This window comes from Varanus komodoensis, unplaced genomic scaffold (genome assembly GCF_004798865.1).
Source record: "Varanus komodoensis strain SLA01 unplaced genomic scaffold, ASM479886v1 scaffold45, whole genome shotgun sequence".
Lineage (NCBI taxonomy): Eukaryota > Metazoa > Chordata > Lepidosauria > Squamata > Varanidae > Varanus > Varanus komodoensis.
The window spans coordinates 195,055-213,911 of record NW_025336011.1 but is presented as its reverse complement, the minus strand read 5'-3'; the positions used below and the strand labels follow the sequence as shown (position 1 = coordinate 213,911).

The 18,857-nt window shown below is 41.6% G+C and overlaps 1 protein-coding gene across 2 annotated transcripts in view; it reads right to left on the bottom strand.

Annotated features, from left to right (window-relative positions):
• LOC123030656 (signal transducer and activator of transcription 5B) overlaps window positions 1-13,605 on the bottom strand; it is a 75,315-nt gene extending 61,710 nt beyond the window's left edge. Inside the window, exons 1-2 of one of the 2 annotated variants that reach the window (XM_044444760.1) lie at window positions 13,485-13,605; window positions 6,678-6,719 (exon numbers count right to left, since the gene is read on the bottom strand). The gene's annotated coding sequence lies outside the window, so the exon portion shown is untranslated. The remainder of the gene's footprint in view (window positions 1-6,677; window positions 6,720-13,484) is intronic. The other variant, XM_044444761.1, reaches the window with a different exon arrangement.
• Window positions 13,606-18,857: the final 5,252 nt, after the last annotated feature.

The following is an 18,857-nucleotide window of genomic DNA, read 5'->3' as shown; positions in this document are numbered from 1 at the left end:
TAGCAATCGTTCAGAATAAAATGGAATACTAAAAAATGAAGTTAAAAACTTAAACTGTTAAGATGCTGGGAAAATAAAAAGGCTTTCACCTTTTGCCAAAAAGGCTACAAAGGCACTGCCAGGCCTACCTCTTTGGGGGTTCCATTCCACAAGGTGGGGTGTCATAACAAAAAAAGCCCTCTTCCTGGTAGCCACCTCACTTCCTCTGGACTCCTAAAGACAGACCCCTGAGGATGACTTCAGGGTCCAGGCAGGTACATATGGTAATCCTACAGATAACCTGCTCCCAAAGTGTTTAGGGTTTTAATGTTAGTACTAGTACTCTGAATCGGGCTCAGACTTCAACTGGCAGCCAGTGTATCTGGAAGAGGACAGGCGTAAGATGTTCCTGTGAGCCAATCACCATTAACAGGTTTGCTGCCCTGTTTTGGGTCAGTTGACGCTTCCGGACCATTTTCAAAGGCAGCCCCACATGCAGTGCTTTGCAGTAATGCAAATGATAGCTGGAGTTATTCTGCTTTACAACTCCCAGCTAGCTATTGGTTATGCTGGCTGGGATGGAGGGTGTCGAAGTCTAAAATATCTAGAGAGCACCAGACTTCGAAAAGGTTGGTGTACCATGTGGTAGCATACATATCAAACAAGATGTCATGACAACAGCTCCCAAAGTCATGAAACACGCTGGGATACCACATAAGTTTAACTTTTGGAGGTTTCCTTTTTGCATAATACACTTATGCATAGTGCTGCATTTAATATGCATATATTAGTGACATGTAATAGAAATCAGAGAAATTCATAGAAATCAAAAGAAATTTGGATATAAATTGTTTAAAAGTGGTTTTTTGAAACTTAGCCAACACCAGAGCAGTGCTCCTGCTGAATAATAATTAATCAGCTTTGGAATCTTCCCAACTGAGCTCCATGCATGCATGCAGAACCATGTGTGTGATGCACAGAGACCAAGAAAAAGAAGATTAAGGTTAATGTAATTGCTGGACCATGTTTTCCCACAAGAACTCTGAATCCTGACATGACTATCCTGGTAGATTGCTCAAGAGCAATTCATGCTCGTGGAATTCTTTCCACAGAGTTCCTTTTTGTGACAGCTTCTTTTTGCTTTATCCAAATTGGTACAGATATTTCTTTGGTAGAACAGCAAAATGAACAACTGTATTCGCAGGTTCTCCCAGAATGTTATATGAGCCAATCTTGACAATGCATTGTTAAACTTGACAGACAATTCCATGTGGATCTGACCACTATTTGCCAAGGAAATGATAATACAATGAACACTGCATCCTTTGAGTTCACAGAACATTGCAAGAGCATGTGATTTCTCAGGCCTAAGGCAGGAGACTTTTATAATCAACTAGGTAACAGAAAATTTCCCTGATCCAAAAGCCAACCACAGTCCATCCTCCTCCCTCTCCTGCTGCTATTACATCGCATTTATACTCCACACTTTTTTTCTCTTGCATGGAATCCAAGGCAACTTATGTAGTTCTCCACTCCATTTTCATCCACACAATAACAACCCTGTTAGGGTGAGAATCTGTAACAGGGCTGAAGTCACCCAATGAGCCTGGTTGCTCAGTGGGGACTAGGACTCAGATCTTCCAGCCCAGTACTCAGCTGGAAATGTCTGTAAAGGTAGCACACAAAATATCCCAGCAGTGTTAAATGTGGGTATGAATATCTAATGATGGACACGTACCCTCGCACATAGACCATGCAGTAACATACAGGGATCTGCCTCTTCCTTACTGTATGGAGAAAGTAAATAAAGATCACATGAGAGTACCTGTTCCCTTTCTATGACAACAAACTCCTTCTCTGCTTCATCAACCTGTGTGTTATACTATTTTCAGTTAGCTTCACATGTAAGCACATGTGTTTTCATATCTGAAAATCATACTAGCCCAGAAATGGTACAACTGCAGGACTGTTAGGTGTCACTGTGTTTTATACCATATGCAATGATGCACATGCACATATATGTGCAAACATCACATGCCTGCATATCGAAAAAGGATCACCATGTATTAGTCCACATATGGTATGTGCAAGTGAGATGATAAATTGCACTGTTGTATTAATAGTCTTGAAAGGCTCAAAGCAAATGAACAGTTCTACAGCCAGGAAAAGACAAAACTCTTCTACCCTCACCAGATAATCTTCAGAAATATGCAGCATCTCAGATTCATAAGATGACAACAGAGTACTAGCAGAAGGGCCTACCTAAGCCAGGCATCTGAACTTTTATCATAATAAATTCTGCTTCCAAATATCAAAGGAGACTGTCTACCACTACACAACAAAAACAACAGCACCCAGGAACAAGAAGGGATACTTAAAACCCAAAGATGTGCAGAAAATATACAAAACTTTATGGGGGGGGGGACCTAAGAGGGAAGGGACGTATATCCTAAAACATATTAGAGAATGTTAATGAAATTGAGGGAAAGGGCTAAGAACTGGATGGGAGGGGGAATGGAATGGCAGAAAGGGTAGAAGCAAACACAAGAGATCAAAAAAGAGGTAGAGAACCATCTCATTGTCTAGATAATTTCCTGCCTTCAAATTGCAGCTATTATACATGCGAATTCTAAAACAATGCAGTTCATTTTTCATACTACAGGCTGAAAGGGGCTCTGACTGGATGAGAAGCTCATGGCAGCTGCAGCATAGCCCAGTGTTAATACTGTAGGTCAAAGGCAAGTCTGGTTTGGATTCCCAGTCAAAAATTCATCAAAACTCTCAAGTTTCATCAAAGCTCAATCTACTTAAATTACCTCCTCAGTCCTCATCCGAAGATAATCAAGCACTAAGGTGCATTCAGAAGCTGCCTTTCATGCAGACTAGTTGCACTTTTAAATGTTTGGACACTTCAAAATGCACATGAAATAAAACCTAAGCTGAAGCAAGGATTCCCGTCTTTGATGCTAACTGTTGTTTTTTCAGCTCCTCTGACACAAGATGTGGTAACAGACATCTATCAGGAATATACCACAACATTTCAGTGCAGGGTCCATTTGTTCCCTTTCTGAACTAATGCCCAGGAGTGCTCTGGATTATGTAACCACTGATAAATAAGAGGAAGTATCAGCAAATTTGGGGAAAAGGAAAGTTTTCAGAAATACAAAAACTGTGGGTGGGGGACATTGGACCACAAACATTGGACCACAAACAGTCCAATGAGAATTGCGCATGCTCAGCAACCACAGAATGTTGACTGACTACTGAGGAAGGAGAAACCGAAAGAAAAATAAAATTAAAATATGGAGTTGGGATCCGGTGCTACAGGATGGAATGCAGTGGCTGGAATCCTGAACCCTTCCACTTGAAAGCACCTTAATAACATTTTCCTTTAACTATTTCCAGAATTCTCCAGACCCATTTTTAAAGGGTCTACCTTCCAATATGTTATTTTTGTTTGAATATCAGCAATGTCAATATTTCTCAGTTTGCTGGTAAGGGCCACTATATACTCCCTTCCTGAAAATATCAATTCAGGTATGGGTATGCATTCTATCTCTTCTGCAGTAAAAACAGACACAAAGAAGTAATTCAGCTTCTTTGCAAGCTCCTTATCCTCAATTCCATTGCTGTCCTGTGTACAGTGTCCTCTCTAGCCAATTTACTGGTTCGGATATATTTTAAGATTATTTCTTTCATTGGTCTTAATGCTAGTAGGGCAGCGCACCTCAACATCCTTTTTTGCATCCCTCTTTGTATTCTACCATTACTTTTCTTTTCTTTTCTTTTTTTTGGAGTGGGGAGCAAGTTTTGTTTGAGCAAGATTATTTTCTGAAGGAAACCTTCTTTCTAACAGTTTTTTTGACGTTGCTCACTGACAAGGCTGGTTACTTCTTTGATTTGGTGGTATGTTTTCTGCTGTGCTGTACAATTAGGTCACAATCCTATGCATGTTTAAACAAGTAGTATTACAATTCCCTCTATAGCTGCCTGGGGAATACTAGGAGCTGTGAGACTTCTTCTGTCTCAACACACACCCTCAGTGTGCTTTTAAGTACCCCCCAAATATTCTAGAGAGATTTTATCCTCTTTATTCTCCATATGAACTTCCTTTTTACCACTCCTATCATTTTGAAGACGCTTCCTCTTTCAACGTCAAATGTGATGTCGAAAATCCTGTCAATTTTCTATTTACATTTGAAAGTGTTGCAGTCAATGTTTCCAATCACTTCAACAACATCTGATAGTAAATCCTGGGTGCCACGTAAGTGTAAACTTACAATCCCTTTAGTTCTTCTGCACAGCCGTTCAGGACATAATCCTATCAGGATGCCCATAAGCCCCAGACTCAGAGATGTTAGGAGTCTCTAAGCTAGGATGGGGGAGCTGAACTGCTTCATTATACTCATGACTCGTGCAAATCATGAGTAGACTGCTTTGTTCTAGTTAGACTGGAACAAGTTACTCCTGTACACTTTTGGGCATCTGAGAAGCTTCTCCTAGGCAATATCATGAGGTACCTGCTGTTCAGGTGCAGCAGATACCAACTCTGACCATTAACAGATAGAAGTTCCAAATATGATTTTCTCCCACTTTGCTTTACCCTGACAGCTATTAAAAGGCCATCAAGGGAAAACAAATCCACAAGTGATCTTTGCTTGCAAAAAGGGGCTAGGTGATCCCCACTCACTGAGTAGAGCAATCCTCAAGGTATTGGATGCCCTCCATAGGTCCCAGTGCCCTCAGCTGTCAGAAGTAAGGATATTCTTGAAATAGGGGACACAAAAGGGAAGTTTGGGCAGATAATCAGATTCAATAGAGAGGTGTGCAATTTTGCTGAAGAAATGAGAACATGACAGGGAGTTGAAGCAACAGCTTTAGAACAAAAACAGGGGGAGGAGACCAATGGCTTCAAGAAAAGGAGAGAGTCCTGGAGTGTTAGTGGAAGAGAAAAAGGAAGAAAAGCCAAATAAATGCTGGTAGAAAATTTGGGGGACACTAAATTTCACATAGCTGTCTGAGCTAACTAGCCAGAGTTTTGGCCATGCATTTCTAGTCTATTAGAATTATTCTGAAAGGTGCTAACAAGCATACAGATAGAAGCAACTTTATGGTCCTGAAACAGATTGGTGTGTCTCAGGACCTGATTGTCCTGATAAGTAATTTGTATTGCGGACAAGAAGCTACTGTAAGCACAAAGAATGGCTTTCTACAGGCAGAAAAGCATGTATTTTATCTCTTTATCTGTTCAAACTTTATGCAGAACGTATCATAAGGAAAGCTAGATTAGAATCAGATCAAAAAGGGAGTGGAAAATAGATGGAAGACACATCAATAATTTAAGATATGCAGATGATACCATATTACTGGCAGAAAGCAGCAATGAGTTGAAATTACTCCTGATTAACATGAAAGAAGGAAGTGCAAAAGCAGGATTGCAGCTGAACATTAAGAAAGCAAAAATCCAGACTAAAGAAGAATTACAGAACTTTATTGTCAACAATAAAGAAATTGAAATTGTGACAGATTTTACAAACCTTGACCCAGTCATTAATTCAAACAGAGCCTGCAGCCAAGAAATACGAAGAAGTCTGAGTCTCAAAAGGGCAACAATGAACCAGAAAAAATAATCAAGTGTAAAGACATTTCATTGGAGACCAAGGCTAAGATCATATCTCTACTGTATTCCTGATCACTATATATGTATGTATGTGTGGAAAAGCTGGACAGTGAAGAAAGCTGACAAAAAGAAAACTGATGTGTTTGAAACATGGTGCTGGAGGAGAGCTTTGCAAATAACCACCATGGCTTCCCCAACACTGTAAGATGCCTACAATCCTCTGAGTTCTGAGACTTGAAAGACTGAAAAGAAAGGGGGCTCAATACAGTCTTGCTTAAGTCCTTAATTCATTGGAATTTCTTCAGTCAATGAACATGAACTTTCCACTCCAATTCTCATAGTATAAATGATATTTGATGCATTCAAAACACAGTGTGAGAGGAGAGCTCTGGGACAATCCTGAACTGACAGCAATGCGAACAAGTGGGTCCTGGATCAAATCAAGCCACAACTTTCCCTGGAAGCACAAATGACAAAATGGAAGCTGCCATACTTTGGGCACATCATGAGAAGGCAAGACTAACTGGAGAAGACTTGCTATGGAAAGTCAAAAGCAGAAGAGGAAAAGGGAGACCAGATATGAGATGGATTGCCTCCATAAATGAAGTCACAGCTCTGAATTTACAAGAGCTGAGCTGGGCCGTGGAGGACATTTTGGGTTGCCATAAGTCAGAGGTGACCTGACAGTACATAACAACAACTGCTACCACTACTTGGTTTTCAAAAGAGCTTAACCAAGACTCCATAAACATTTGGTTTATTTCAGGGCTTTTGCCTGCTTCTTATCTTATGAATATATTTTGTAAGCAGAAAGTTTGGACAACAACAACAACTTCAAACAGTCCCCAAGCAGTTATGCCACCCCAACCTTGCCCTTCCTTGCTCATATACCAGGCTGATGCCTTTGAAGAGTGCAGGAAAATTCCCAGCTAGGCAAAATTTTAATCTTGCTGTGCTACATAAAACAACAAAACAGAACCATGGGTGAGGAGGAAGAAATCACTGACAGAAATAGAGGAAGCACAACCGAAATTATGCAAACATAAATTAGTAAAGTTTGGATTTCTAAAGTACTTACCTCCACCGGTTCCTTGCCCTTAACTGGGACTCTTAAATACCACTGCAAAAAGAAAAAAAGAAAAAGAAACAAAAGAAAAAAAATAATGTAATGTGAAAGATTAGGTACATAGCAAGCTCCAAATAAATCCATACTCTAGATATATTAAGCGTGACTGTAGTTCTTTGATTCCTTTCTTCCAATGTAGCAAAGCATTTTCCCCAGAACCACTGGAGAAGAGAGTCTGCTGGAATCTAGTGTTGTGAAAATATCTCACTGTGAGTTCACTTTCTACTATGCAAAAGGCAAGAAAAGCCAAAGTTGGCAGATCCTTTCACAAGACTGAGTTATTCCAGATTCACTTCAAAGAGATTACAAAATTAATTCACTTGAAGGCATGGGAAAACTGTACCATGAATAATTTCAGTACTGTGCACTGATTTGAGTCCATAAGAAAAATGCTACATAACTGAAAAAGGAGTCAATGCACCTCAGAGAGCTTTGGATGTGGGGCAGTAGAGAAATGAAATAAATAAATAAAATCATGTATATGCTAAAATCATAACCTCATCAAATGAGAAGGGAAGGAACATCCTTATGAGCTATTGGATCAAGCCATCAAGTCCATATCACAATACACTACAAGCAGATATGAGTCCCACTTGAAAAGGAAACTGTGGAACAAATAAAAGGCCTTCTCTGTGGTTGCATCCCATTTATGGAATGGTCTTCTGAAAGCAGTTCGCTGGCACCATCTTTACAATCTTTTTGGCACAGGCAAAAAAGTCCTTTTCTCCAGACATTTTAACAACTGATGTTATATTGTTTAATTATATGTTATTTATACTGCTTTTAGTTACAATATATTTTAACTTATTGGTATTTGACTCCACAACTGCAGCTTGTCTGTTTTAATGTATGTTGTTTCCATGTGTTTTAAAATTTGATGTTGTTTTTAATGTGAAATGTTGTAATCCACTTAAGAGTCCTCAGACTAGTTGTAGCGGAATACAAACTGAGCAATAAACAATAACAAATAAATAAATAAATCCATGAATATGTCTCATGCAGATTAAGCCACTCCGTATAGGCTGCAGATAAATGTTCAAGTTAATACCAAAAGCAAAGTGTTTGCAATGCATAAGAAATCAGCAACTACATCCGTAAACTGTTCATTTAACACCATGTATAATCAATTTATAGTGCAAGCTGGTGGAAAGAGCACCCAACTTACAAGCAGCTACTTGATGTTTGCCCTAGAGGGAAATAGTCCACAAGAACTGTCAACATGATGCGGTGGTCAATATCTTTGGCTACGTAAGATGCACATGCAAGGTCCTGTTCATCCATGTAGCATTAACATATTACTAGCAAAATGCACACTATTATGACAGCCAAGAAGGAAGGTCCATATAATTCAAGGCAGGGGGGCACAATGCATCCTTGTGCATGATTATGGAGGCAAATAAGTGGACTACAAATGGGGGCACAACTGCAAGTACACCAACACATGAGTAAAGTGATGCCACTGTAACTAAAACATGAAGCTGGTATTTTCTTTATTCCATATTACAAAAATAGGAGGCATTGGCAATATTTGCATGACACCCTAAGCCACCATGAAAATAAATTGCACAGTATGCCTGACAGACAATCAAGTTCACAGTGGTGTGTTTTCCCGCTCTTTCCCCCTCAATCTTCCATCTTCCCACTAATTGCTATCCCTTTTCATTTGCTATTTTTTTTTCCCCTTCCCAGAGCCTCAAAAAAGCACAGGCGGGGTCATTTTTCTCCTTGGCTCCTAAGAATTGCACAAATATGGTTATAAATTTTTGGTCAGCTTTTTGCAAGTGCACTCTTTCACCTGTCCCAAGCACGCAGTTATCTCTGGTCCATTTCCTTGCATGTTTCAGCTGTGAAAGTAGGTAACCCAGGTGGAGTAGGTAACACATAGAAAATGCATTTAGCAGGACCCCCACATGGTTTCTCTTGACCAAGGTTGACCCTCCACATTCATGGGGGTTGGGATGCAGGATTTTCATGAAACTGGAAAAAGCGCAAACATCCCTAGAGAAAAACCAGAAATATTTGCAGGCATTCTATTTGGGGATGCCATACTTTGTCTTGGTACTAGCCTGCCTCACTCGCATACTTTGTCTCTCAGATAGCATGACAACTCTAGAAATAATCACGATTCCCCCCCACTGAAATATTTGTGGTTTCTCCCTAGAGATATTCATGCTTTTTCCACTTTTGCAGGGGTCCTGTGTCCCTAACCCCCATGAATGCCATGTTCACTACTATCCGAGGTTTTAGGCGTCTGCTGGGCAGCTTGGAACCTATCCGCTGGGGATATGGAGGGTCCTGCTGTATAGGTTAACACTGCACAAATTATGCTATATGCTGTCCCTCCTTGTCAATCTGTTACCTATTCTACATTGCTACTGCCTTAGACAGCAGAAACAGACAAGTAAGTTGAGCAGATGGAACTACACATATTGGACAATCATATGAATGCACTTGTAAAAAATAATCATCATCAACAAGAAAATAAATATCCATTACAAACATATTTTTGTATTTTTCTGGGGCTAAGAAAAGGAATGGCAGGTCAATGACGGTCACTCCAAAACACCATCCACCACCGTTGCATCTGTCACTGGCAGAAACAAGGGTAAGATCATAATGCACAAGAGGGGTCAGTGCCCTTGCCTAGCAGCTTGCTAGCCAGCCCCATAACCCACTATGAAATTGCTCTCCCAGGAATGGAATGCACAATTCAACATAAGCTGGACAACTCCTTGAACAAGCCATGGCTTGTTGCCAAAGATAAGCTAAAATGTAGGGATCAATAATCTAGAGTTGGATGATATGAAAATCCACCATGGCTAGTTACACATAGTGTGTTGTTATGTTATATGAAGCAGTTCAGTAAAAACAAAGGTATCCCTAAAGAGACCAGTAGAGTGGCTAGAGGGTTGGGCTGGGGACCTGAGAGATCTGATTCTAGTTCCCACTCAACCACTGAAGCTCACTGGAGGACTTTGGGCCAGTCACTCACTCCCAACCTAACTTACATCACAGGGTTGTTGTTGTTGTGAGAATAAAATGGAGCTTGTAAACTGCTTTGGGGTTCTCATAAGAATTTAAAAGCACAACATAAATACAATGTACTACTACTACAATTCAAATAGTACAATCCTATTTTCATCACCTCAGCTTAGGTTCTGTTTCTTGGTTATGCTAGATGTGGCAAAGACACTATACTCAGGAGATGGTTATTAATTTATCTAAACGCACATAATTTATATCTATATCCATGTTTATGGTTAGTCACATTTGTATCCTACCCTTCCTGAAAGGAACTCAAAAGTAAGGGTAGATGGGTAGATGCAAACTGATAACTCATTTTATCACTGCAATGATCTACATTAGGTTGAAAGACTGTTGATCAGCTAAAGAAGCATGTATCACCCCAGTGAAATAATCAGATATAGCACCACTTATTTGGGACAGCAAGGGGAACTAAACCTAGCCTACCATTTGTCTGTCCAGATGGATGGTCAAAACTATCACTAATTTTATTAGTAGAATTATACACATATGTGTACACATCATGCATGTAGTGCACGAAGGTGCCTGCTATGCAAGTATGCTGCAGAAGCAGCTTAAAGAGTGAACAGGTGAAATTAATTCACTCAAGAGAGTAAAACCACATACTGTAAATGGACCTTCCACGTCACCATGCAATCTTGCAGGAAGGAGGTTGTAATTTCATTCCTGACTAAGAATGTGGCAGTTAAACCTAAAATGTCACCAAAGCCATCTACACACACAGTTTCCAAATCATTTTCCCAACTATTCTTGGGCACATTTGGGCATTTCAGAAATTGTCCTGGAGACCATCCCAAATGACTACCATGAAGGGCATGACTAGTGACCCAAACAAATAACCTGTCCCAAAGACAGCATGCAGGCCAGACTTTGGATATGAGCCCAAACACACAAGCTTCTTTGAATCCACAATTTTCTGCACCGACAGAAACCTGTTTCACAGAAGAGAAACTCTTGCTCTTTTCCTCCCCCTCTTTCTACCAGTAAACTCATTTCCTCCCCTTCTTTTTCTCTTTCATCCCAGATCACTACCCATATACATACATACATACAAACACAAGTCCCTCCCTTCTCCTCACTGCAAGCACATGATAAACTACTCTTTCAAGTTCTCTCCAAATTGCCCTCCTCTTTGGTTCTCCCCTAAATCCTTTATTTCCCTTCTTTTCTTGATGGCTGGGGAAACCAAAGAAAAAAATGTTGGCCTGCAGCTGATCACCCTCTTAGTTTCCTAACAATTGGCTCTAAGTACCACATACAACCTAGAGGCACTCATAAGAAATGAAGCTAAGATGATCTGGAAGCCCTCAATTTGCTTAGAAGTAGACCTAGAGAAAGCATGATATTTATTTGGAGAGGTAGGGCACCTGGATAGGCACCATGGAAAGTGTCCAAAGCTAGGCTGCTACCTACAGGTACTACATACCTGAAACCAAGCCTATTTTAATGAATGCTAAGTACTACTTGTTTATCTTAAAAATCAAACCTATACAATAAAAATAATCCGTAAAATAGGTAATGGTAGTATCTAGGATGGACCGCTATAGTATCTTCTACTTTTGAAGACTGTTCAAAAACTGCAGTTGGTTCAGAATTCAGCTGCTAGTTTGCTGTCTGAGACTAGTTATTTCAAACATATTATACTGGCATGAAAAGATCTTCACTAGTGATCAATCTGCTTCTGAGAGCAATTCAGAGTTAAAGGTACTACTTACCTTTAAATCTCACTGCGCTGAAATAGTATATAGCTTTGAACCTTGGTATCTAATGAAATGCTTTCTTATATACCAAACTGTCAATGTTATTGAGGTAATCTTTGCAGGCTCTCTTCCTGGCATCCAGCCCTCTCAGGTAACGACAGGGGTGATGAGAGAAAAAGAGCCTTCTCAGTGATGCTGCTCCTTTTGTGGAAATCCGTTCCCAAAGAAAGTTATCCAGCACCATCACTATGTTTTCCATACTTGACAAAGATAATTTTAATTTGTTCAGGTTTTTGAAGGTATTTTAATGTTAAAATGTTGTTTTAATTTTCATATTTTTTCATCACATTTGAGTAAACTGAACAAAGTATTCCTGATATAAACCTTTTAAACTGAGTATGTGTAAGAAATCAGGATAGGAATCATTCTTAAATAATTTGTGAGACATAGAACAGCACTTGAAAAACTGTTAAGTTATATCAACAAGTGGTCCAGTAAAACACACACACACACACACACACACACACACACAACTCCTGCAAGGCTATAGGGAACATTATGTATTTCATAGCAAATTTTAAGTCAGCTCCCAGTATTCTCAACAAAGTTGCAAAAAGCTGAATATTATTCATATGGTTTGATTAATATTGATCCACCAATGCAGTCATCTCATGATTATGACAGAGAAATGTGCATTAATAATGTTATTTAAGGGCCCTGTGATAGCCATTCCATCTGACAAATAGCACATGAACATCAGGAATTCAGGTTTCATGACTTGGCACCCTGACTTGAAGTTCTGCATTTTCTTCAAAAGACAATGCCACCAGAAGCACCAAGCAAGGCAAAGCATCAAGCAACATGTAGATAGGAGATAGCCCACATTCCTTAACCCTTGCACCAATAACATTGCTTTGAAATTGAAACTGTCGGCAGGCAGCAACGTTGGGGAAAAGACAGGGAGGGGAAGCTGTACGGCAGATTTATTACTTCTGCTGCTGGAAGGTAAACACTTCTCCACCTCCAAGCTGTTTACAGCTCAGCACGGTAAAGCAAAAAAACCAAAACAAAACGGCCAACCTAAAACGAATCAACAAAATCTCATCGAGTCTTGGTCTGCCATACAGTGTACATTCATAAAAGTTTCTGGCCTCCATATAAGATTAAAAAAAAAAAAAAACAATCTGCCGAAGAGTTTATTGTAAGTTGGGGCTTAGACCGGTTAGGAACCTATTTTCAGTGCGAAAAAATCGGCCTTGACATTCGTAATTTATAAAAAAAAACCAAAACAAAACTTTTGAGCACATGCAAAGGGTTTTGCTCTTACTGAAAAAGAATCTGCAGGGCAAACTTTGAGGCAGGTCCAAGCCCTGGCACCTCGTCTTCAGAAATTACGCATATGCTCAAAAACCACAGAAAGCCTCCCCACCACCACCATTCCAAACTGGAATAGGCATTCTCATCTCAGATCTGACATAAACGACATTTTAAAAACATTACCCTTCTTATTTCTGGTGTACTTAGTAACTGCTTTAGCAAACATTCTCAATCCTTATCTTGCTCACAACACACACTCTATGATCATCTACAGCACATGTCGCAGGGTGGCAAATATTTATTTACCACCAACAGTACACACGCAGCAGCGAGTGACCAAATCGCACTACTACTACAGCAAACGCATCTGAAAGGCAGCCTACTACACGGGTTACGCCGCGCGCGTGTTCACTGCTCAGCGGGCACACATGACATGTTTGCCACTCGTCTGCACTCTCTTATTTAGAATGCGCGGAACAGTCGGACCAGCTGTAGCTTCCAACACCAGAGCGCGTCTTTTAACAATAAATAAGGGAAAGAGCACACACGTTGGTCGCCTTCGCACGTCATTCTTCCTGTGTCCAGGCAAAAAAGCGTAACGTGTGAAGCGACGTAGCGCCTCACTGATGGGCGCCTGTGCGCTTTATCGGCCATTTGTTCTCCCCCACCCCGTGGCCCCAGCAGCCCCGTCTCTTACCTGGGCCGGCAAGGCCCTGCCCTGGCTCGGCTACCAGGGCTCCGTACGCAAACCCCACTCTTTCCTCTGCCGACTCCGGGCCTCGCCTCGGCCCGCAGCCCTGCCCCCGTCGCAGCCCCGGCTCCAGCCACAGCCCTTCCTGCCTTCGCGGCCCGCCTCCCTCCCTCCCTCCGCCTCTCTCCGCCTCCCTTCCCGCCCGAAAGTGGGGGTAGGCTCGTCTAGGCGAAACTGCCCTCAGCCTCGCAGTGTGCTCCGACGCTTCGAGTGCGAGGAGGGAAGGTGCCATCGAGCTGCCACCCCGGCCTAGCCTCGCGGTCGCCCCCTCACTCTGCTCCCACGGAGGCCGCCTCCTCGGCGTCCTCCCACCCCTCCCCCCCCCCCCCCCCGCCCAGATCCGACGGGAAGAGAGCGCGGGGGGGCCCCCCCCCCCCCCCGGGCCCCCCCCCCATGACTTTTCCCCCCCCCCCCGGGCGGAGCCTCGCGGCCAAGCGCGCCCATGGCTTGAGCATTGAGACAGCGGGCGCACATCTTTGCACGCATGTGTGGCCGTTTCCCTCCCACTTTATCCCTTCCAGGGGCAGCACGGCCCAGGGTGGGCCTGGAACCCCGAACCTTGCACTTGGAGCCCCGGAAGGCGGTCTGCTTCATCACCCTGCGATCCAGGGGCACTTGCTGAAATAAAGGTACAGGGGCCGGGATGATCTTCGTGGCATCTGATCTCCCTGGAATGGCCGGCTTTTTGCCCGCACTTGTTTCACCTCCTGTGCCCCCCACCCCCGCTTGAATCTTTCAGTTTAAGGGATGCCCTCCCCCGCCCTGTTCTTTCTCAATCCAATGCTTAGCCCATACATCCCGTTTTACAGCTGGGGAGTCTTTAGACGGCGGCTTTTATAGTATGCACGGGCACATTTTTACAGTTTTAAGTTTTTTACAAATAGTAATCAATGAGGGACTCGATCCAGATTGGGCCGATGGCTTCTGCTATTTCCACAATGGAAAATTTGCCACCCACTCCCTCGAAGATGAGTTGCGGAGAAGGGTAGAGGCTTCTTGGTCTTCAGTGTTCAAAGGCCACAATGCCCCGTGGGACCTTCAAGGCTCATGCAAATAAATCCATTGTACAGAAAGTTATTTTGAAAGATGGCGCTGTTTGAGTAAGGAGAAATATGGCACTTGTGAAATAAAGATATGGGAACACTGATCTCTGTTCCATCTGAAACCCTTGGATTGGCTGTTTTTTTTGCCCACATAGGCTCCCCCCCCCCCCGCTGTTTCTCTTTAATTTCTCTGTTGGAGGGTTTGGGGCTTATTTTTCATGAAATCAAATGCCATTGCCTCCCTGACCCTGCATCCCTTTTTATAAATAAAAGTGTTCTTAAAGAAATGCCCTTTAAACTCACCCCACATGGACTTAGTTTCTTTTTTCGTTGAGTCTGAACTCCAAATCTTTTTGCTCCTGATACCTTTCTCCTCTTTTCTATCCTCAGAGATCTTTCATGACAGTGCATCAGTGTTTCCACACATTGTCTGGCTTTTCAGAAATCCTTCTCCCACAACAGTCCTCAAACCCTTTTGTCCTTTCTTGCCAAGCTGCCTCTTGTGCCTGGAATTCTCCCCTCTGACCCCAACATCCAAGAAACACTATCTCTCTCTCCAAAGCCCTCTTCAAAACTTACCTTTTCCATAGAACCATTGGTCTACAATTCCCTTCAGGCATTCATCCATCAGGTGCTGAAACAGAACTCATGTTTCTTCAGTTTATCTTGGCCTTCATCTTCCCTGTGCCAAAATTTGAGCATTGTAAGTTCCTCAAATAAGGAGTTTGCCTTCATGTAGTTTCTCTGTGCAAATATAATCCGTCTATTTTGTAGCAGAGCAGCAGTAGTAACAAAATGCAGACACAGACAAAACACCTCAGACTTTTCTTTAAAACTGTATAGCCTCTACCACCAGAAAGCTGCTCTTGTTTTGCATATTGCTGACCAATACTCATTTCCAAAGTGACTGCAGCCTCATAAAATGTCTTAAAATTAAAAAGATAAAAGCAAAACCAATATTCAGCAGAAAGTGCAGTGGGATGCAGCTGGGGAGGAATTGCAGATCTTGCGTATTAGAAAACACCACAACATGAAGGTGTTAACACATCTCCAGATACAGATTACCTGTTCAGAATCCTTGTTCTCAAGCTAAGAGCTTCTTGGCTTTTCTCAGAACTAGAAAGATGGAAGAGCGCTAAACTTTAAAATACAACAGAGATGAATAAATGCATTGCCATCTCAAATTTTTGCAAACAACAGCCACAGAGGGATCCAATCCTGAGTGGTATCATGGTGCCACAAATTAATCCCTTTCCCTTGTGCCATTTGGACAATGAAAAGTCTGCCACCCACAGTGCTGAAGATGTTACAGTGTCCCTATTAGCAAAATGGGTGGGCACACAGGCTTTTACTAACATAGCAAACAGCTTTGTATGAGGTTTTCATGAGGAAAACAGCATGAGGAGAAAGATTTAACCCCCACACAATAGTCTGCATCAGGCCATTTGTTATGTAGAAATTAATATACATTAATGTTGTACCACGTAACCACCATAAGCCATTTCACTTCAAGAAAGAGGCTTGGATGCAGCTCACATTCAGTAATTTATTACCTCATCTTAGAAAGCAGCAACCTTTCCTTGCCCTGCTCTCCTCCACAACTAAACTTTACATTTGGTAACCCTCTAGATGCTAATATTTCAGACTCCTCTCTGAAGGAAAACATGAGATGGTTTGTTTTAGAAAGACATTTAGCATTTGGTATCAGCTCCAGCTGATGGCTACTAATTTATCCATCACCACCCCTCAATAAAAAAAGAAGGAAAGGAAAGACATTGCCAAAAGGTAAGACACTGATTTGCATAAATTTGGCCCATGCTAATTTAAATAAACATTTACATGCTATAATTTAAATATAAATACAATCAGGTACAACCCTTCTTTTGCAATGATTCACATTTAAAATACCTTAAACTGCCTGCCTATCCTCAAGTATTTAAGTGATTTATTCAACAATAAATCACATATCATAATTACAAAAATAAATGCATAAGAATAAAACACTATCCAAAAATAGCAGGGCACTGTAACAAACTGAACTCATGCAAGACCATAAAAAAACAAAAAAGAAACCTTAACATTGCATAAATAGCTTGCATAAACAGCTTTCTGTGACATGTAGTGGTATAAACTTCAGTTTATCTCACTTTGATCTCATCATGTTGTGTTTATTGAGAGTGTGCTTTAACTTGCGGTTTTCATGAAGATGAGGTAGTTTGCTTCTAAAATCATTCATCAGCAACAGTCCTATTTATTCTTGGCTTGTATTTGCTCTTCTACATCCCTTATTACATTAGCAGAGTTAGCAGCTGATGAGATAAATGTGTTTCTTCAAAGGACTGGTCCCACAAATCTAGGTGGTGAGGTTATATGGTCGTACCTGATATTCTGGTTTGGATTTAATCTTTGGTCGTCTGACGCTTTTTTGGTGTCATTGTTTGTTCTATTCTTTTTAAATAAATAGATCAAGGTACCCCACATTCCTTCTGCGTTTATGAGAAAAACAGATTTAATTCCTTCAACCTTTTTTCATATCAGCTGTCACCAAGACTCAAGGTCCTAGAGCCTTGACCATTTTCTTAAGTGCCCAATAAAAGCCTTCCATGTTATCTTGTCTATTTTTCTTGAACAGTGATGTCAAAAGTGGAAAACAGTTATTCAATGTTGGTCTTATAGAAAAGTAGTGTTACTCCCTAAATTTTGAATATGAAACCTCTGAGTGACATTTGACTTTTATGTAGCAGCATCATAGTGTTGACTTGTTTATCATGGATGCAGAGGTTAATCTGTTCACATGCTTCTGTCTGTGAAATGATACTAGAAATAAGTCTCCAAAGTTATCATTCCACATAAATCTATTTCTGTCAGACTCACACATGCTTTACTTGTGATCTAAAATTAAAAATAGGGAGTTCTCAAGCTTTTTATAAATAGGGCACCTAACAGAAAACAAATCACCCAGGACACTCACAAATTAGCAGCAAGGAGAGGCAGAGTCACAAAGTCGTGTCCGACCCATCGCGACCCCATGGACAACATTCCTCCAGGCCTTCCTGTCCTCCACCATCCCCTGGAGTCCGCTTAAGCTCAAACCAACTGCTTGACACCAACATCCAGCCACCTCATCCTCTGCCATCCCCTTCTTCTTTTGCCATCTATTGTTCCCAGCATTAGGCTCTTCTCCAGGGAGTCCTTCCTTCTCATTAGGTGGCCAAAGTATTTGAGTTTCATCTTCAGCATCTGGCCTTCTAAAGAGCTGTCAGGGTTGATCTCCTCTAGGACTGACCAGTTTGATTGCCTTGCGGTCCAAGGGACTTGCAGGAGTCTCCTCCAGCACCACAATTCAAAGGCCTCAATCCTTTTGCGCTCAACCTTCCTTATGGTCCAGCTTTCACAGCCATACATTTTAACTGGGAAAACCATAGCCTTGACTATACGCACTTTTGTTGGCAGGGTGATGTCTCTGCTTTTTAGTATGCTGTCTAGATTTGCCAGAGCTTTCCTCCCAAGGAGAAAGCGTCTTTTAATTTCTTGGCTGCAGTCCCCATCTGCAGTGATTTTGGAGCCCAGGAAAATAAAATCTGTCACTACCTCCATTTCTTCCCCATCTATTTGCCAGGACGTGAGAGGACTGGATGCCATGATCTTAATTTTCTTAATGTTGCGTTTCAAGCCAACTTTTGCATTCCCCTCCTTCACCCACATCAAGAGGCTCTTTAGTTCCTCTTCACTTTCTGCCATTAGAGTGGTATCATCTGCATATCTGAGGTTGTTGATATTTCTCCCAGCAATCTTAATTCCAACTGGTGATTCATCTAGCCCCACCTTTCTCATGATGTGCTCTGCATATAAGTTAAAATAGGTAGGGTGACAGTATACAGCATTGCCAAACTCCTTTCTCCATTTTGAACCAATCAGTGGTTCCGTGTCTAGTTCTCACTGTTGCTTCTTGACCCGCATATAGGTTTCTCAGGAGACAAATAAGATGGTCTGGTACTTCCATCTCTTTAAGAACTTGCCACAATTTGTTGTGATCCACACAAAGGCTTTAGCATAGTCAATGAAGCAGAAGTAGATGTTTTTCTGGAACTCCCTGGCTTTCTCCATGATCCAGCGTATGTTGGCAATTTGATCTCTAGTTCCTCTCCCTCTTCGAAATCCTGCCTGTACTTCTGGTAGTTCTCGGTCCACATACTGCTGGAGCCTAGCTTGTAGGATTTTGAGCATAACTTTGCTATCATGTGAAATGACTGCAATGGTGCTGTAGTTTGAACAT